The sequence below is a fragment of the Ambystoma mexicanum genome, chromosome 3p, assembly GCF_040938575.1.
Source record: "Ambystoma mexicanum isolate Mex_15411 chromosome 3p, UKY_AmexF1_1, whole genome shotgun sequence".
In the NCBI taxonomy this organism is placed as follows: domain Eukaryota; kingdom Metazoa; phylum Chordata; class Amphibia; order Caudata; family Ambystomatidae; genus Ambystoma; species Ambystoma mexicanum.
The window spans coordinates 906,406,576-906,428,004 of NC_090925.1; the positions used below are offsets into that span (position 1 = coordinate 906,406,576).

General features: G+C 50.5%; 1 protein-coding gene across 12 annotated transcripts in view; it reads left to right on the plus strand.

The window, feature by feature from the left end:
- ATXN2L (ataxin 2 like) overlaps positions 1–21,429 on the plus strand; it is a 1,584,242-nt gene that overhangs the window by 37,340 nt on the left and 1,525,473 nt on the right. The window lies entirely within an intron of this gene.

A 21,429-nucleotide genomic window follows, 5' to 3' on the forward strand; every position in this document is an offset into this window, starting at 1 on the left:
AGGGATGCAAGGTTTGCTGCTGGGGGGGGTCTCCTATAAATCAAAAAAGATGCTTGTGTCCTGCTTCCCCTGGGTTGTGACACTTGCTCGGGACAGCCAATGTCTCAGCTGGGTATATCCATATCTGTCCGTGTCATTAACCTGAAAATGTTTGCATTGGTCAAACGTGAGAAACAACTGCTACAGCACACCTTCAGACCACTGAAGGAGCTGTCCAGGGGTGTTGCCAAGTCTGGAAAAGATCCCGGGCTATGCTAATGTCAAGACTGTGAGGACTCTGGGTCAGCTAGCTTTTTAGTTGTAACTCCTGAGCTTCTATCCGGTGCTACAACCAAAAGACCCAGGGCTATAGCCTCCCTTAGCCCCCCACCCTCCCCCCCAGCAACGCCTCTGGAGCTGTCCTCTACCTAATCCCATGAGGGAACTTGGTATTGCCTCATGTCCCTGTCATAGGCGAGGGGAAGGTAGTCGTAGCATACTGCCTTGCGGCCTTGTCCAACTACAATGTAGTGTTTGTTGAGAACCCTTGCCTTCCCATTCTTGTAACTCTTAGGAAGAACCAGCCCCGGTGATGTATGGCCTCCTGTTCAATAGCAACCCAATGCTTTGGGTTATTCTTTGTGGCTTGGCTCTCTGGGACAGGTGCAATTTGAGCAGCAAATAGTTAGCTTTCAATATCTGGGTACCGCCAATCCCCCCCGCTACCCTCGCTGTCATAAACGTATGTCTAGCAACTCTGGGAGACTATTTTGACTGTATGATTCTAAAAATGTGTCTGCAGTTCTTTCAGTGCTGCCCTAGGGATCCAAATTGGTAACGCTTGAAATGTGTATAACAATCTTGGCAATAGGGTCATGATATGATGTGGCATTTATAACGCGCCTATACACAAGTGTTTCAAAGCGTGACGAGGCAAGGGAGGGGGAACAGAGGGAATACAGACAGCACTCTTTCTAGGCCAAGTGTCCTTCAGATCGCGAAAGTGCAAAGGAAGGGGGAGGAGGACAAGTGCAGGGGGGGGCAGTGCATGGGATAATAGAATAACAAGATAAATAAACGGCCAGCAGGTGGCAAGTGAAGGGTGAGTGCAGAACATAAGTGCTAGTGGGGGGACTGTAGGGATACAGAAAACAGTCCACAGGTGCAGGGGTTGCCAGGGAGGCAGTGCAGGCTTGCATCCGGCTGGGCTAGGGCCCAAGATAGGATGGATGGCCAGGTAACCAATGCAGTTACAATAACAGCCAGGACTTTAGCAGGGAGGAGGGGGAGAGAAAGCAGAAGCAAAGAGGAGGGTTTTCAGGCGGTTCTCCTCAAGTTTCAGGGAGGCTGTTCCAGTGGGAGGCCCCAGCCGAAGAGGGTGATCTGCCACCAACTTGTTGCTTGGAGAAGCGACTGAACCTGAGGGAGTTGGAGGCGGATGAGCAAAGGGCTCGAGAGGGAAGAGAGAGTTGAAGGTATTGAGGCCCCAGACCCCAGAATGCCTTGTGAATGATGCAGAGGGTTTTCCATCGCAAGTTCTCTGGCTTGACAGGACCCTATTCACCTTGATCCGGGTAGAGGGGAGAAAAAAAATGTGCCAATACCAGTTTACTGAACCACGGGCCAAACCCTACGAGTACCTTAGATAGGTTTCCCCAGTCTACTCGATCAAACTCTTTCACAGCGTCGATTGAGAGAAGAGCTAGCAACTGTTTGTTACCGCGCCCAGGCCGAGATATCCATCTTCCGAAGGTCATTGAATGTCTGGCAGCCAGGAACAAAACCTGTCTGGTCTGTCGCCACTACTCCAAGGAGTACACTGCCAAGCGTGTAGCTAATATTTTTGAGAATATGCGGGCATCGTAATTTAAAACTGCTGTGGGATGGTCAGAGGAGCATAATGTGGGGTCTTTCCCAGGTTTGCTGAGCAGTGTTAATGTCGATTTCCCCCATTGATGGCATAATAGACCCACTCTCCATGAAGGAGTTGAACACTTCCGCCATCTGTGGAGCAAGGACTTCGAACATTTTTGTAAAACCGGGCCGTGATCCCATCGGGCTTGGAGCTTTATTCCTGGGGAGGGCTCGAATAGCTTGTGTAACCTCATCTGTTATGGGCGATCTAATGTCTGCTTGTGTGTTTCGGATATTTGGGTAAGGGGGAATCTAACTAGCGCATCCTCTTGTGGGCCATGGAGAGTATCTTCTGCATCCAGTTCTGTGTAATACTGTGCCAATAAATCGATTTTAGCCAATTCCTCATTATGTAGTTGGCCTGGGGTGTCCCTCAACCCCCCCAATTGTAGTGCTGTTCCTCTGGTCCTGAAGCTTGTAAGCTGACACCCAGGACGCCTTATTCAAGGTGCTGTAATAGAAAAGTTTCATCCTGAGCAGCTTATGGGAGATGTCATCTGCCCATAAGGCTTTTAATTACACCCTCACCACCTGCAACTGCCTATACGTTCTCCTTGCTCCGTCCACCTTATATTGAGCTTCCCAATCCTTAACGATCACTTCTTGCCGAACCCGTTGGGCTGTAAGGGATCTTTTCCGAGCTGAAGCTGATCAGTTCGCCCCTCAGCGTTTGTTCTTTTCGCCTCCTGTACCCCTCTCCCATAAGTTCTCTTGGAAATATTGGGTTATCCTCTCTGTGATGGTGGCGCATATTGCTTGGTCCGCTAAGTCATTCAACTTCCATCCCATTGATTTTTTTTTTTTGCCTCCCAGCCCATATGAGTTTAGTTGCAAAGATATGGGGGAATGGTCGGATACCAGCGCTACTTCTATGGTGGCGGGAGATATTCCCGGGAGAAGCGGGTTTAGAAACCAAGAAGAAATAGATTCTGGAGTAACTTCGATGGACATATGAGAAATGCATGCAGTCTCGCTGTTTGGGGTGTATATGTCTCCATATATCCGCCAGACGCATATCCCCTATAGCTTTTTGGAGAGAAACCGCTTTAGCCACCTCAGTGGGGGGCAGTGGGCCTGTTCTGTCAACCATCTCCTCCACGACTACATTAAAGTTACCCCCATCACAAGTTCTCCCCTTTGAAATTGTTCAATGTGCGGGAATGGGTTGAGTGTAGAACTGATCTTGGGGTTGATTATGCCATATGCAGATACCAAGGTGAAATCTCTTCCTGCTAATCGTAAGGTCAACCCAATATATCTGCCTAGAGGGTCCTTTTAGGACCTTCCCTGTTCAAAGTGAAGGGAGACAGCTATAATGATTGCACCACCCCCTTTTTCTGGGTGGAAGAAGCAACATATTGGCAGGGAAACCAACTGGACCTTAGCTTCGGCCAGTCTCGCTGTGGAAGGTGGGTCTCTTGGATTCGGGCTATATCTGCTTTCAGATCCATTAGCTTAGTTAACACGCTTTTCCTATTCCTCTACGAATTCAGCCCTTGAACATTTAGGGGCTCGATCTTCACATCAGTCATCCCCATCCATCACCATGTCTGCAGCCCCTGGTGATTGTACAAAAACCCTTCATTGCCCCCGTTTCCAAGCATTTCCCTGATCGCCCCCTCTGCTCCTATTTGTCGCAGACCACAATTTGACACCTAGTCGTTTCACTTTGTTCTTCTGAGCTGCACCATAACACAAAATTAAAAGAAACATGAAAAAATAACTTGCAACCTTAACAACCATGTTTGGGGTTAAACATCAGGCCTGAAGTAGGGTGTCCTTTTCTAGTGCCCTTATCGTCGTGGAAGTTCACTTTTCAATCGGCTGAACACAGCACCTCTGTATCCGCCTCTTCCTCCTAGATCCTGAGTTCCTCGTTGTTTTCCCAGTTGGCTAAGACACCCACTTGTCTTGGGTGGAGTCTCAAGTAGGGGCCTCCAGGTTCAAGCTCCTCTCATGTCTGCCCATTGAGCGCCTGCGGCACTCCTTCCTTCTGCTTTTGCTCGATTGGAACTGAGTCCAGGTGGACATCGCTGGGCCTTGGAGGCTGTCGTCTGGCATGTGTAAGTCCACTTCCAGTATTTTAAGAGTCTCCACCACTGCTTAGAGGGAAGTAAATTGATGTTGGATACCGTCCAGTTGAAATATGATGCGGAAGTGATACCCCCCACCTGTAGCGAACCCCTTCATCTCCTAGCCAGTTGGCCAAAGGCCTCATGAGCCTACTCCTTTGGATTGTCCCCTGAGAGAGATTTTGAAACAGTTGGAGGGAGGCCCCCTTGTACTCCAGACTGCATTGTACTCTGGCAGATCCATTCTTTGGTCTTGAAAAAATGAAATCTCGTCAAGATGTCCGGGAGAAGATTGTCGTGTTGTGCGTGCAGTCCAGCGTAAGATCAACTTCTGTGTGCCCCAGTAACTTTTGGAACAGCCCCATGATGTATCCCTCTAAGACCTGACCCTTAACCTCCCTTGGCACCCTGACATGTACATTATTCCTTCGGGAGCTATTTTCAGCATCCTCCTGTTTTTCTTCTGCGGATTGCTTGTAAGCCTCAAGCGCTGCCACTCTCTGTTCCAGCTGGTCCTGTGCATTCGCTTGGTTGCAGAAGGCTGTCTCTAGTTCACCCAGTTTAGTTTCATTTTGCAGCACGTTGAGACACGTCTTGGAAGGAGCTTTTTAATTCCTGCAGTGTTGACGCCATTTCCTTTTTGTATGGACTGGAACAGGCGCAAGAGGTCTCCTCTCGTGGCAGGCTACGCATCATCCTTTACCACGAGGGGCGGCTCAGATGCCAATTTAGACTGCTGGAGCATCTCTTAAATAGATTTCACTGGTTTGTCCTTAGACTTCCCTGGCTTCATCTTTTTCATGAGTGGGTTGAGGTGGAGGAGGTGCTGCTATGAATTAAGAGTACAGAAAAGCAACCTCTTTTGGCCACTTGAGGGTTGATCAAATCATCGCCAGCATCTAAATAACATGCATCCCAGTGTTTCCTATCCCTCCGGCCCCCACTGCAATCCTGCCTGATCAGGGCCTGTCTTCTCTTCACATTACAAAATGGAGTAGACACCAGCCCGGAGGACACCGGGTAGACTGTGTGGGAAGCGCTGTCCAATTTTGGAGTTGGCTTCACTCGCTGACCCCTCATCACCTCCAGGATTATGTCCCGCTCAACAGTGCCTTTGCCAGTTAGACTGCCATCAGAGGTGGGCTATCTCACTTCATTCTCCTTGTGCAGCCATCAGCCATTTATTCTTAGGGTGCTGTAATGCTTGTGCGAAATATGAGTTGTGTCGGTGCGCAGCCATTCTAGATATTCATCTCCCATCACTATAATAAAAGCCTGCGTCTTTGTGGGCCCTGGAAAATAAACTATCAGTAGCGAAAGCCCAGCAAGGTTACATAGCTACATAAATATTGTTGCTGAGTGGACTTGCTGTGGAGAATAGTTATTGTATTGTCCATTGAAGGACGAATACAAGGAGGGAGTCGGAGCAGTCTGCAGGTGCATGATAATGGGTTCTGGGAATGAATGTGAGGCGAGGGATACTGGATTTTTTCCACACTCTGCCCCTTGCACTTGTGATCTGCTTCTATACGGCCGAGGGTAGTCATAACTGAGAAGGGCAGGGTCATGTCCTATAAAGAGAATGGGGTATTCTGTGGCAAAGTTAGAACTTGGACCCCTGGGTGATGAAGTCTCGCTGATTGGGAGGACTCGCTGCCTCAGACCCTATTAATAGAAGTGATCTCTTCACCTACCTGCCCTGGGACTAAGTGTTGACGTGGCCAAGATGAAGATGTCTTCTTTGTCCTTATTAACAGTGTTGCATTCTCTTTGTTTTTATATATATGATTCTATGTTTATGTATGCCAAGCTTACATCTATATATGTATATTGAGTGAATAAAGGGCCTATAATGAGCCATTTCTAAGTGTGATGTTGTGCCTATCTGAGTCCACTAACTTGTTTTGCCAGTGGCCTGGGAAATGTAAGAATAAGGGTTCTCCTCATTTGGCCAAGCAAAACATTTTAACGTTGCGCGCAGGGGCTTTGTGCTGATATTGATGCCAAAGGATCCTACTAATAAATTGAAGTTGAAGTTTTGGACTTGCAACAGCAAATTTAATTTTACATTTCGTGTTAAAAGGAAAAAAAGAATACATAAGTGTGTGTTGTTTGAGGTATTGACGATGGGGAAGTGAAACATCCATTTGATAGTGAGTTCCCTGTTTATGAAAAAAAGGTAGCTCTGCGGGCAGAGACTGTCAAGAGGTAACTATCCCAAAGGACAAGGGGCCCATATGATAATATTGCACAAATGTGGGCTTGTGGTGCAGGATTGAGTGAGACCTGGGATACACATATAGGAGAAGCAAGTCCAGCCGAAGTAATGAAATGCTTACAACAAGTCTCTGTGGAGAAGGGGAAAGAATGTTCGGCTCTAGGGAGAAGGGGTTGGATTCTGTTGCATGCTTTTCGAAAATTGCGAGCGTTGCAAAACTGGAAAAAACTGTCTGCTGAAAAACAAATTGCATTAATGCAACAGCTTCAAATGAAATTGTATCTTAATAAGGCTGACAAATATCAAGCGGTGGTTGAAAGAGCTGCGGTTAGGGTGGCTCGCTATAAATATCGGAAGGGTTGATTCTCAAAAGGTGGCAACTGTGATTGCTTTCGCAAGTGTGGATTGGGACCCTGATCAATCGGATGGGGATGTGTTCGATAGTACTACCGATATTGGTTCAGAGCCGGATATTGTATCCAAGCTGGAACCGGTGTGTAATGCGGTGACGGTTAAGCCTGTAATACGCAGAAAGATGGATCATCATCTGATGAATCCAGGAGGAAGCATTGTGGATATGACGGCACTGGAGGATTATTCACAACAGAAGGTCGGTGAGATAATTAACCGATTGAAACGGAGGGCTGGTGAATCTTTGCTAGCTTGGATGGTTAGATTGTTAGATGGAGGGGCGGTGGGTCCCTTGGTAGATGCAACAGATTCTGCTAGATTTCTGCTTTTGTCACATGATGTTCAAATACAGGAGACCCTGCGTGCAGGTCCTCCTCGCGATAATGGTGACGAAGGACAAATGTCTCTTCTGCAGTTGGCGGCACAGGGATGTAATCATAATTCTGATGTTTGTTAATCTGCTTAGAATCACATGCTTTGCATAGGTCCGACATCCAGTGGTCACTGCGAGTATTGCATTTTGTTTTTCGTAGTCGAAAAAGGGACGTCGACAAGGCGTGTCTGAAATACTATCCCTATAGTGACGTGCGTTGTACCCACAATCCCTCACGCGTCGAGGTCCCTCTGATTGTTTTTTTCCGCCCAGCTACTGGTCGCCTTTACGCGGAGCTCCTCGAGAGACATTGCAGATTTCATCTCCTCGACCTTTGGTCGTTTTCCTATTTAATATATAACATATCGATCCCTCCCTCGATGCAGTTGTGAAGCTGTCTCCGCCGAGCAAGATCTTCGACGGAGGGGACGAGCGGAGGAGATCCTTCGGCGTTGCCGAGCACGTGGCCTGGCCTCGCAGGCCAAATACAGTAGGGAGAGTGGGGTTGTGTGACATCTCTGGTTCTTTTCTGAGAATGCCTTTCCTTTTCCCCTTCCTTTCCCTTGGGGTCGTTATCACGATTTATTGCCTCGGCTATGGAGAGGACACCGTTTTGCCCACGTTGCAAGGGCAAGTTTACTTGGAAGGACAAGCATTCACTGTGTAACCGCTGCTTGCCCCTCGATCACAAAGAGGAGGGTTGCACGGCTTGTCGGCTTCTGAAGCCAAAGACTCAAAAGGACCGTAGGGTCAAGAGGTGGGCGGCCTACCCTATGTCGTAGGCTGATGCTTCATCCGCCGTTGCTACCACCGACAGTGACGAACGTGATAACACGAACTCCGCTACGGAAGTCGTACACCCCTCTAAAGAGCGCTTGCGCTCTTCGTCGTCTGTCCCCGGCCCCGACGGGCTCGGCTCACGCCCTGCTTATGGGGATGAACACCCCGGCGACACTGACGCACACGATACCACACATAAGCACACAACCCATAGCTCTTCTTCGTCGAAGACGAAGAAAGCATCAGCGCCCAAGGAGACGCAGGTTCCACCGGCGGCCTCCTCGGACCGTTCAGGTTCGAAGCCCCTCTCGCAGCCGCGACCAGCGACTGGGCTTTCGGCAAATAAGGGCGCCGCCCCAAACCATCGGCCGGCGCGCACCAGCAGAGAGCGCACGCCGCTGTAGAACGATCGAAACCCGTAACGTCGAAACCACAGCCCTCCGCTGACAAACGAGTTGCAGAGAGCTTGTCGAGGATCGTTGTAGCCGACGCCCAGAAGCGTACGCCGAAAGACACGTCGAGCGCTACGCAGAGGTCGAAAGACACGCCGAAAAAGCCCGAAGAAAGACAGGGACTACCCCCTTCAGTCGGGGGGGACCCCCAGCACACCGGAAGGCTTTTCGGAAGGCGACGGGACACTTTCCTCGACGTTATGGGAGAGGTTGAGCTGTTTTCAGCTAGATGACACTAATTTTCCCCCGCTAGACCGCTCAGGGGGTACCCCATGAAACCATGGAAAGGCTCCATCTCTGCATGGAGAGGTTTATGAAGACCCAGAACCCTCCCACTCCCAAGAGAACAAGAGAAGGGCCTCAGGAGGTCCCCAGGGCCAAATATCCGAGACTAGTCAATCCCCAGCAGGACACAGCCTCAGACTTCCATAATGTGTATGACCTCACTGGTGAGGAACAATACTTGGAGGAGGAGAATGAATTTGTGGACGATGAAGAGGGACAGAACCAGGAGGAAGGTCTGGAAGACAGCCCAGACATGGTAGGAGAAGGCTTCGGAGAAAATCCAGAAGAAGGACCTTCTCATCCCTGGCAATGCCCATCAGTATATTCGGACACTGATGTCCTGAACCTAAATCCTCGTGACAATTCACCTGTTAGAAACACGTCTCCCATTGACGATCAGCCCACATTCAATACCCTGTTACGCAGAGCAGCAGCACATTTCGGACTGGACACGGGGAGATCTCTCCTGAAATAGACTTTGTGGAAAGAGTAATTAAGGAGAAACCCCCAGTCAGCCAGACCATTCCCCTCCTCGCTTCAGTGAAGAGAAGAATCATCCCTTCGCTATCCACACCCGCACTAATCAGAGGAGTTAATCCAAGAATTGAAAAACTTTTCACTCCTTCACCCTCAGACCCGCTGTACATCAGGGGACATTCCATTCCGGATTCCCTTGTAGTAACTAATACAAGGAAGAGGGCAGGGGTTCCGCTGTCCACCAGCGAGGCACCACCTGACAAGGAGGGCAAGAGGTTATATGCCCTTGCAAAAAGAGTCGCATCCTCGGGTGCCTTTTCGGCAAGAATTGCAAACAACAATTCTTTGCTAGCTAGCTACGCGGACGCGCAGTGGGCCAAACTGCGCAAAGACACCAAAGAAGCGCCGGAACCACTACGTACACGCCTGCTATCAACTATTGGCGAAGGAACCCAGGTCAACCAGAGTATTGTAAAGAACTCTCTGGATGCTGCAGAGACAGCGGGACGTTCCCTGGTTCAGGGAATACTCCTAAAACGCCATGTATGGCTGCGCAAGTCAGGGTTGAAACCGGAGACACAGGCGTCTTTAATAAATAAACCTGTTGAAGACTCAAACCTCTTCGGGAAAGCGGTGGATGAGGCTCTGGAGATGGCTAAAAAAGAGTTTGATACTATCAAAACTCTTGACCAGATCTCTAAGCCCACTACCAGACGCGGCTATGGCACCAAACGCTTTTTCGTGGCCAACGCCAACAGCAGAATCAGCAGCAACAGTACCCTGCCACCAATTACCAGACCAATAGTGGGCAGTACAGCCAAAGAGGCCAGCGCCGGGGCAAAGGGAGAGGTCGGGGGTCCACACCCAGAGGCTCCCAAGCCCCCAACAACACCAAGTGACGCGAAGATTCACGTCCCCTCCCATGCAACACCGGTCGGGGGCCGGATAACATCCTTTCTTCCAGCATGGGAGGGAATAACGTCAGACCGCTGGGTACTTTCCACCGTAGCCAACGGATACTGCATCGAATTCAACAGTTCCCCAACATACAGACCCCCGAGGGGACGACGCATGACACCGGATCACCTTGCCATCCTTCTCCAAGAAGTACAACAACTGCTGGAAAAAGGAGCCATAGAAGTCGTGCCTCTATCTCCGGTAACGGAAGGTATTTATTCAGTGTACTTCCTTGTACCCAAAACGGATCTAACCATGCGCCCTGTATTAGATCTGCGCCCAGCGAACAAGTTTATCAAACCCCAGAAGTTTCGTATGGTGACCTTACAGGAAGTGATCCCACTGCTATCACAGGGAGATTACATGACAACATTGGACATGAAAGATGCATACTTTCATATTTTAATGTTGCCAGCGCACAGAAGATACCTCTGGTTCATGATAGAGGGCAAACACTACCAGTTCAGAGTGCTACCCTTCGGCATAGCATCAGCACCAAGGGTATTCACGAAGGTACTGGCAGTGGCAGCGGCCCACCTGCGCAGGTTATCCATCCCGGTATACCCTTACCTCGACGACTGGCTCATAACGGGGGATTCTTACGAAACATGCTTCTCCAATACCCAAAAGACTGTAGACCTTTTGTTCCAGTTGGGCTTCTCCATCAACGAAAAGAAGTCCAGCCTAGACCCCAGCCAAGTCGAACAATTCCTAGGGGCTCTAATTCAAACAAAGGACGGCCTTGTCTTCCCCTCCAACGAGAGGGTCCAAAACATGCTGTTTCAGATCCCTCAATATGTGACCGGTCGAGAGGTGACGGTAGGCAAAGCAATGCGCTTGCTAGGCATGATGGCGTTGTGTATTTATTTGGTACCTCACGCGCGCCTGCGCCCTATGCAAGAGTGGCTCAACAGCCAGTGGTGTCAGGCCAGCGGACTATGGGACGATCTAGTGGTGGTCTCGCAGGCCTTGGTTCTCTCGCTACGGTGGTGGACAAAGGAAAACCTGGAAAGAGGGAAACCCTTTGCCACACCCGCAGCGGAAGCCACTCTAACCACAGACGCATCCCTCACAGAATGGGGGGCTCACCTATCCCATCAGACTGCTCACGGAGTGTGGACTCCGAACGTAGCATCCAAGCACATAAATCTACTGGAGCTACTAGCTGTGTTCAAGGCGCTAAAAGCCTTCCAGGAACACCTACAGGGCAAGACTGGGTTGGTCCTTACAGACAGCACCACAGCCATGTACTACATCAACAAGGAGGGGGGCACCCACTCTCCAGGATTGTCCAAACTGGCCCACAATATATGGAAGTGGGCCCTCAAACAAAACATGTTCCTACTGTCACAACATGTACCAGGGGAACTCAATCTGCTGGCAGACAAACTCGGCAGAGATTTCTCCCTGCCCCAAGAGTACGAATGGCAACTGCACGAAGACCTCGTCTTCACACAATGGGGATTCCCAGAAATAGACCTATTCGCAACCCTGGAGAACTCACAATGCCTAAGTTACGCCTCCAGGTACCCCCAGAACCAATCCAAGGGGAACGGTCTGTCGATGCAATGGTCATGGAAATTTGTTTACGCTTTTCCCCCCGACTCCCCTTCTCAACAAGGTGGTGCACAAGATGCACCAGGAACAAGTGACCATGATACTGGTGGCCCCAATGTGGGCCCGACAGCCATGGTTCGCTCACTTGATGGAGATGTCTCTATCTCCCCCATTGAAACTCCCCTGCCCGTACAACATGCTGTCACAAGACAAGGGCAGGACTCTGCATCCATGCCCCCAGAACATGAACTTAGCAGCTTGGCTCCTGAGATCATAGAATTCGGACATCTACAGCTCCCGCAGAGATGCATGGACATCCTCAGGGAAGCCAGAAAACCTAACACTCGCCACTGCTATTCTAGCAAGTGGAAGAGATTTGTCACCTGGTGCAGAGGAAAAAGCATCAACCCGATTGACTGCTCTCCCACACATATTGTTCTATACCTGACCCACTTATTGGATTCAGGTCTAGTGTTCAATTCCATTAAAGTCCACCTAGCGGCACTTTCTGCATACACCACTTCCCAACTCAAGGTGTCGTGGTGGAAGATCCCTGTTATAAAGGCCTTCATGGAGGGAGTAAAGAGAATACACCCCCCGATAGCTGACCCAGCTCCCGGATGGGACCTTAACGTGGTACTTACCAGACTCATGGGCTCACCATTCGAACCCATGCACAAAGCATCTCTTAAAGACCTCACTCTGAAGACTGCTTTTTTAATAGCTATCACCTCCATCAGGAGAGTAAGTGAACTACAGGCTCTTTCTGTTCTAGACCCCTTTGTTACAGTTCACAGAGATAAGGTGGTTCTATGCACGCACCCAAGGTTTGCTCCGAAATTCATCTCGAAATTCCACGTAAAACAGTCTATAGAACTGCCAACGTTCTTTTTAAAATCCTTCCAACTTGGGAGAAAAAACTCTGCACACACTAGATGTGCGCAGAGCGGTCATGTTCTACATGGAAAGAACCAGACCACTGAGGAAGACTAATCAGTTCTTCGTCTCGGTGGCAGCAGGAAGAGAAGGGGATGCAGTTTCAAAGTCCACTATTTCTAGATGGATTGTTCAATGCATCACTCTCTGCTATACTCTTGCTAAGAGAGAACTGCCCTTTAAGTCAAGAGCACACTCTACTCGAGGCACGGGGCGTCCATAGCATTCATTGCAAATGTTCCCCTTGAGTCCATCTGCAAAGCGGCTACCTGGAGTTCTGTGCACACCTTTACAAAACACTACTGTCTAGATGCACACTCGAGATCTGACTCCCAGGTGGGACAGGCAGTATTAAGACATCTTTTCTCTACTGTTCCTTCTCATAACCCACCGCCAACTCCAGGTACTGCTCGCTAGTCTATGCACAGCATGTGATTCTAAGCAGATTAACAAACATCAGAAGACAATGCATTACTTACCGTAAAAGCATTTCTGATGGTTGTATCTGCTTGGATTCACATGCGCCCACCCTTCCTCCCCGCTCGGATGGAAGGAACATAGACTCCCTTTTTATATCTCTCTTTTCTGTACTCACTCACGTCTAGAAGGCTCCCTCAGGGCAGAAAAATACAAACAGAGGGACCTCGACGCGTGAGGGATTGTGGGTACAACGCACGTCACTATAGGGATAGTATTTCAGACACGCCTTGTCGACGTCCCTTTTTCGACTACGAAAAACAAAATGCAATACTCCGCGGTGACCACTGGATGTCGGACCTATGCACAGCATGTGAATCTAAGCAGATACAACCATCAGAAATGCTTTTACGGTAAGTAATGCATTGTCATACCCCATTATGTTGGATTGGCTGACTGATGATAAAAAATGGAACACATTGAAAGAAGCTGTTCAAAGAGTTGGGGAACATGCTATGAAGGAGGCCATTCATCTGGAAACTGTGGAGCATATGGGGTTGGTAAACCTGTCGGTTTCTACTAGGAACACTATAGTTCGAACATCCCCCACCCTTCCTGCATATTAAAATGTCATGATGACCCTATTGGTGGGTATGACTGGTAAAATAACTGATGAAGTCTATGCAATTGGACAACTTGCAGATCTAGGAGAATGGGACAAACCAGAAGCACTATCTAGGTAGAGGGAGGGGCGAAATGAAAAATGCACTTCCGGTAAAAAATGTTTGACAGCAGAGATTCCTGCGTGCCTAGAAAGGACATGTTCCTGGGTTTGTTGAACGATGGTGTGCCACGAGAAGATATTGATGGAATTGAAACGTGTGAAATGTACTTATTGTATTAAAAAAAGAGGTCTATATGTGAAGGCGCGTTACAAACGAGTGAAACAGGATTTACAAAAGCCAAAGAAGGAGGTGGATTCTTTGGCATAGTCACCTGAGGGGGGAAGACGATGAGTCTTCCGACACATCCGTGCCTTCCCAGCCGACTTATGCTGACTAACAGAAAATGGTGAGCAAACGCACTCCAAATAAGGATAGGTTGAGGGTCAAACTCCAGTAACCACCACCCATATTAAGGTGGATAGATGACTGCATGTGAAAGTGGAATTATTTTGGCATTCGGGAAATACACAGCCTTAATTGATACCGGGGCGGAGGCCTCTTTTGATACATGGGAACCTTTCCAGATTTAAGGGAAAACATTTTATGATTACGGGATTGGGAGGCAAGGAAATCTGGGCCGAGTGACTTCACTTGTACACCCGTAATATTTGGACAATTGATAATTTTCCCCCTGCGCAGGTTCCAATAGCCACGAAAAGAGTGCCCATTAAACAATATCGGATTCCCGGGGGGCAGAAGGAAATTTCGGAAACAATCAAAGGGTATGTTGCAGCAGGTGTGTTGCGATCCGTAACCACGGCTATGAACAATCCGATCGGGCCCGTCAAAGTAACAGACATTAGCTTTAGAATGACAATTGATTATCGCGAGTTGAATAAATACACTCCTCCGCTAGTACCAGCGGTACCGGATGCAGTAACTTTGGTGGAAAATGTACAGAAATGTGATGGTACTTGGTACGCAGTGTTGGATTTGGCGAACGCCTTCTTCACTGTACCGATTGTGGTTGAATGCCAAGAGCAGTTTGCATTTTCATGGAACGGGAGGCAGTATACGTTCAATCGTTTGTCAGACTATGCATGTAGCCCATTGGCAATCTGTCACTGGCTGGTGGCGGAACATATGGATAAAATCCCATGCAAACTGGATGTGCAGAATGTGTATTACATTGATGACACATTGATTCAAGGTAAAAATGAACGGTGTGTAGGTACACGTGGATCTCTTTCGAGAAGAATTGCGCAAAGAGGGTTGGGAGATCAATGATGCTAAAACCCAGGGTCCGGCAGAAACTGTGATCTTCCTGGGACAATGGCATATAATGGGCATTGTGAGCGGTGCCGAAAGCGAAACCGAAGATCCTCTCGTTTTTGACTCCAATGACAAAGAAAAGAGCACAACAGTTCATTGGGCTGTTTGGATTTTGGAGGCCGCACATTCCATATTTTGGCAGATTTTGGCACCCCTTTACAAAGTGACATGTAAAAAGTTTAATTTCGAATGGGGTGAGGAACATGAAACGGAGTTCCAATTATTCAAAGACACCATTCAGAAAGTGCTTGATGGTGAGGTGGAGTTGAATGTGTCCATAGAAAAATGCCTATACCAATTGGAGCGTGTGGCAGAAACAGGACAGAAAACGGGTACCCTTAGGATTCTGGAGTAGAAAGTTGCCCGATGCGGGTGACGAATATACTCCGTTTGAAAAACGGCTACTACCATGTTACTGGGCACTCATAGATACTTAACAAATGACGGTGAGCCATGATAGTGATCCGACCTGAAATACCAATTATGCAATGGGTACCGAGTTTCCCAAAGACCCACAGAATTGGTCATGCACAGGAGGCTAGTGCTATCAAATGGAAATGGTATATTCAGGATCGTGCCAAGCCCGGTAAGAGTGGAGTGGCAAAATTACATGAGCAAGTGACGGGTGTCCCCCAAATAAACATTGATCCTGAAAGAGAGAGGATTGTTGAGGAATCTCCAGTTCAATGGGGGATCCCATATGGAGAATTATCAAGTGAACAAGTTGAACCTGCATGGTTTACTGATGGCGCAGCTAAATATGTAGGCATTGAACAACATTGGAAGGCAGTGCCGTACAATCCAAAACTGAAAAAGGTGCTCACTACCTCATGCAAAGGGAAGAGTAGCCAATTCTCAGAGCTATATGCTGTGTATCAGGCGTTCAAGCAGGACACGCCTGGTGTTTGTCATATTTATGCTGATTCATGGTCTGTTGCAAATGGGTTGGTGGAATGGCTGCCAACTTGGAAAAAGAATGGATGGAAGATGCATGCAAAGGAGGTGTGAGGGAAAAGAAGTGAGGCAATACATTGCTGAGATGCTGATGCATACTACTGTAACTGTATTTCAAGGGGATTGGGTCCTCCGACGTATTCCATATCTATGACATGTAATCACCACAGCTGTGCTGCTTCGGAAACTTTTTTCGGCGTCGATGCGCCGTCGTCGAGGGCCTCGTCCGACGTCATCCGATGTGATAAGTAGGACGCACAACGCCCGTAGCCTCAGTTCCGTTTTTTCCGCGAACGTGTTGCTTCTTGAATCTCGGTTTACGCCTCGACTCTTTGGAGTTCAGTTCTTCGAACCTGTTCGTTTTGTGAAAATCCTTCGTGTGAAGATGTCTTCTACTTCGCCTTCGACCCCGCGTCCGGGTTTCAAGAAGTGCGGGGAGTGTGTGTCCAAGATGTCGGTGACGGACTCGCACGACGCCTGCCTCTGGTGCCTCGGGGAGGCCCACGACACGGATGACTGTATCGACTGCCAGTCGCTCACGTACAAAGCCTTACGCGAACGTAAGAAGAAGTTGTCGGTAGGTCGGGTGTCCAAGCCCAGGAAGTCGAAGTCTGCGGGGCTTTCGACGGATGATTCGAGGGGTGACTCTCCGCGTCATCGTCGGAAGTCTCGTGGGTCTCCTCACTCCTCAGCCTCTTCGAGGCATTCTCGGAAGCGCCGACACCGGTCCTCTTCGGAGGACTCTGCCCGGCACGTCGCTTACCCCACCAGCCGTGCGATGCCGGAGGAATGGGCTTCCTTCGGGAAGAAAATGCTGGCGATTCTTGAGTCGCAGGGTACTAAGCCGTCCGCGCCCCCGAGTGGGGTCGGTCGTGAGAGGTCGAGAGACACCGCTCGCAAGAGTGGTCGGCACGAGTCACGGGAGAGGTCCAGTTCGGACAAGGAGACTCGTTCTCGACGTACCCGTTCAAGGTCCCGGTCCTCGACGCGTTCGAGACCGCATGCACCTGTGAGGTCTTCGAGGAAGACATCGACGTCTGAGGCGTCGAGGGCGTCGACAGGCTTTCTCGAGGCTCCGGCTCCGAGGAAGTCGTCGAAGCCGTCGACGCTCAGGTCGTCGAGGGACATGCTCGGGGCTCGGGCTTCGAGGGCTGTCTCGACGCCGCCGATGCTGGAGGCGCTGCATCTGACGTCGACGCCGATTTCCTCGACGCCGATCCTCTCGGCGCCGATGCCGGTTCTCTCGACGCCGGCGCTGATTCGCTCGACGCCTTTCGTGTCGGAGGTACCCCGTGGCACGGGAGAACCCCCTAGGAAGGTTCTGATTAAGAGCAAGCACTCTCGGGTGCCTTCTTTTCGCCACCTGGACTATATTTCAGAGGCGGATGAGGATTCTGATGGCCTGGTTCCTAGTCAGGTTCCAGATGAAATTGTCTCGGGCCATAGTCAGTTTGACGATTTGAGACAGTCACTGCATGATGCCAGTGGACTGGACACCTCTCCGGAGGTGGAGTTTTGTAGGCCTGAGCCTGGCTCTCATGCCGATTCCTCGTACCGGCGCCTTATGGCTAGGGTTTCTGAGTACTTGGGATGGTCTGCTCCCCCAGGGGAGTTTGTGCAGGATGATCTGACGGACATCCTTGATGTTGGTCCCCCAACTGATCCGGTACTGCCGTTCCATATGGCTTTACAGAGAAGGGTGGCGGCGGCTTGGACTGCTCCGGAGAGTCTCTCGGCGGTGGCCAGATCCTTGTCGCGAAAATACCGACCAGCCAGTAGCGACCCCTGCTACCGGAGAGTTTGGTGGTGCAGGCGGCCACGGCCCCGGCAAAGCAGGCGTCGTACCCTACCATCCCTCCTGATAGGGACGACAAACGTTTTGATGGCTGGGAGAAGAAAGTGTTTTTTTCTGGTGGTATGGCGCTTCAGGCGGCCAACTCCATTTGTGCCTTGTCTCGTTTCACACACACTCTGTGGAACTGTGTTGCATTAGCGGCTGAACATATTCTCGAAGGGGACGAACGGGATGGTTTCCTTGCTATGGTCCAGGATGGTAAGGATGCCATGTGTGAGTCCGTTCAGTCGGGTTTGGACTTAGCTGAATGCGTCAGTAGGTCCATGGCGGCGAGCACCGTAATACGCAGGTTTGCCTGGTTGCGGAAGTCGGGGTTTGCTCCCGATGTGCAGTCCCGGCTCCTCAACATGCCCTTTGCCGGTGAACACCTTTTTGGCAGCAAGGCTGACGAGAGCCTTGAGAGGTTGCAGACCTCAAAAGCTGCAGCGAAGTCGTTGGGCGCTGCAGTTCGCCAACCTCCGCCTTTTTGTCCTAGGGGACAGCAGTGGAGGGGTGGTTCCTTTCGCTATTACTCCTTCAGTAAAGCGGGAGGAGCTGGCAGTCAAAGAGGCCAACGCAGGGGTACCAGAGGTGGACAACTGCCTGTGGTGCCAAGGCCGCTCGGGCAGTTGCCTCTTTGCCCTCAGGTAACGCCGCAGCCGCTCCCATTCAGTCATGGGAGGATAGCTTACGGGCAGCGTGTTTGCCTTGGAAGCAAGACGACACGGAGCACCACAGGTTTGATTCCCGGGTCCGCGCTTAGAAACCTCTGGGTATTAAGCGCGTTATAAATAACCTATCATATATGAGGCCATGTCCCATGGTTCGCCGGTTGGGGGAAGGCTGGCACAGCATCTTGTAGAGTGGCAAGCCATTACTTCAGATGTGTGGGTTCTGGAGATCATAACCCACGGCTACTGTCTTCCCTTTCGGCACAGGCCTTGCGACAATCCACCGGGGAACCTCTCTTTGCAGAGTCCGGATCCGCTCCTTGCGCAGGAAATTCAAGCCCTGCTGGAGAAAGGCGCCATAGAACTGGTGCCTGTAGCGGAGAGGAACAAGGGATGGTATTCCCCTTATTTTTTGATTTCGAAGAAAGACGGGGGATTGAGACCCATCATGGACTTGCGCGGTTTGAACAAACTCCTCAGGAAGGACAAGTTCAAGATGGTTACTCTCTCTCAAGTCCTCCAGGCCCTTCAGCTTCAGGACTGGTTGGTGTCACTCGACCTCAAGGTTGCTTACTTCCATGTGCCGATCCATCCCAAGCACAAGAAGTACCTGAGGTTCGCGGTTGGCGACTCGCACTTTCAGTTTCGGGTCCTGCCGTTCGGATTGACCTCCGCCCCGAGGGTTTTCACCAAGCTCATGGTGGTGGTGGCAGCGCATCTCAGGCAAGGGGGGATTCACGTCTATCCCTACCTGGACGATTGGTTGATCAGGGGGAGCTCTCCCGAGCAAGTCCTGGATCATCTGTCCGTCACCTGCCACTCCCTTCACAGGCTGGGCTTCTCCCTCAATTTAAAGAAGTCCCATTTGACGCCAACACAGCGGCTCCAGTACATCGGAGCAGTGCTCGACACTTCCCTGGGGCAGTGTTTTCCTCTCCAGGTGAGGGCTCTTCACATTCAGCAGATGGTGCACAAGTTTCAGCATGCCCAGACGCTCCAAGCGTTCGAGTTCCTGAGGTTGCTCGGCCTCATGGCATCCTGCATTCTTCTGGTACCAGAGGCTCGCCTGCGGATGAGATCTTTGCAGTGGGCGCTCAAGACGCAATGGTCGCAGTCCTCCGGCAGGATGTCGGACCCGGTTCAGGTGCCGCCCTCGGTCGCCCGGGACCTTCTGTGGTGGGTCGTCGAAGGCAACTTGATGAAGGGGGCTCCATTTTGGCTTCCCTGGCCGGAGGTGACGATAGTGACGGATGCATCCCTCACGGTTGGGGAGCTCATGCCAGCGGGCTGACAGTCAGCGGTGGTTGGTCTCTGTCGGAGTCCAGACTCCATGTCAATCTGTTGGAGCTGAGGGCCATCAGGCTAGCCCTGAAGGCTTTTCTGCCGACTGCGAGGAAAGAGTGTCCTGATCCTGACGGACAACACAGTGGCCATGCACTACCTCAACAAAAATGGGGGGGCAGGGTCACTTCCTCTGTGCAGGGCGGCGATGCAGCTCGAGTTCTGGGCCATCCAGCAGGAAGTTTCGATCTCGGCAGTTCATCTGGCCGGAGACGAAAACGTGACGGCGGACGCTCTGAGCAGGCAAAGCACGATCTCTCACGAGTGGGAGTTGGCTCAGGAGATTCTCCTGGAGATCTTCGCCCTTTGGGGGACCCCTCAAGTGGATCTCTTCGCCTCCAGTGTCAACCGGAAGTGCGAAAGGTTTTGTTCGCGGGAATTTCCTCCAAAAGGAGCCTTAGGAGACGCGTTCGTGGTGACGTGGTCATTCCCGCTGCTGTACGCGTTTCCTCCAGTCCCCGTCATCCCGCAAGTGCTGCGGAGGTTACGGAAGTTTGGTTCCCAGATGATCCTCATTGCTCCGGCGTGGGCTCGGAGGACGTGGTACCCGGACCTTCTCGACTTGTCCATCTGCCCTCCGCGTCGTCTTCCCTACCGAGACGATCTGCTCTCACGGGAGGGGGGGGGGTCAGGTTCTCCATCCAGAGGTCAGATCCCTCAACCTTCACGCATGGCTTCTGAAAGGTTGAGGTATAGGGATTGGGATCTCCCTGAAGACGTGATGGAGGTGTTGCTTTCGGCCCAAAGGCCAGCAACAAAGTCTCTGTACCGTTGCCGTAAGTTCTGCGACTGGTGCAGAGTTCAGAATGTGGATCCTTTTGCATGTGACATCCCCATGGTTCTGTCCTTTTTACTTTCTTTGGCCCACAGGGGCTTGCAAGTGGGTACCATTAAAGGTTACATGGCGGCGCTGTCCATCTTTAAGCGCTCGTCTGAAGAGTGTTCTTACTTTAAAATCCCTTTTAATTTCACAGTTTCTGAAAGGGCTCACTAATGTGTTCCCTCCGTCACCTTTCCTGGTGCCCGGTTGGGATTTAAACCTTGTTCTTAAGTTTCTTATGGGTGCTCCGTTTGAGCCTTTACATTCTTGCCCTTTGAGGCTGTTAACTCTGAAAACTGTGTTTTTAGTTGCGGTTACTTCCGCTCGCAGAGCGAGTGAGTTACAGGCACTTTCAGTTAAGCCACCCTTCACTGTATTTCACAAGGACAGGGTTGTCCTTGGAGTTTGTCCTTCTTTTCTTCCGAAGGTAGTGACGGAATTTCATTTGGCTCAGAAGGTTGTTCTTCCGGCATTCTATCCTCCTCCGCATCCTGGTAAGGAAGAGGAGAGGCTCCATAGGCTTGATCCTAGGAGGGCTTTAAGCTTTTATGTTTCACGCATGTCCCGGGTCAGAGTGGACGATCAACTCTTTATTGGTTACGCTGGAAAGCGTTTGGGGCAAGCTGTGACGAAACAGACTTTGTCTCGCTGGATTATTTTGGCCATCTCGGAGTGCTACCGCTTGGCAGGTAAGGACCCACCGGCTAGCTTGCGGGCCCATTCTACCAGGGGTATGGCTGCGTCTACTGCCCTGCAGAGCGGTGTTCCTATTCCCAACATCTGTGATGCAGCCACCTGGGCTTCAGTACATACATTTGTACGTCACTATTCCCTCGATTCCATCCGAGCACAGGATCTGGCCTTTGGCAAGGCGGTCCTTTGCTCTGCTATTTGATTGGCTATTCTAAATTTTGATTCTAAATTCTTTCCCTCCTCCTTGCTCTGGTACTGCTTTGGGAGTCTGTCATAGATATGGAATAAGTC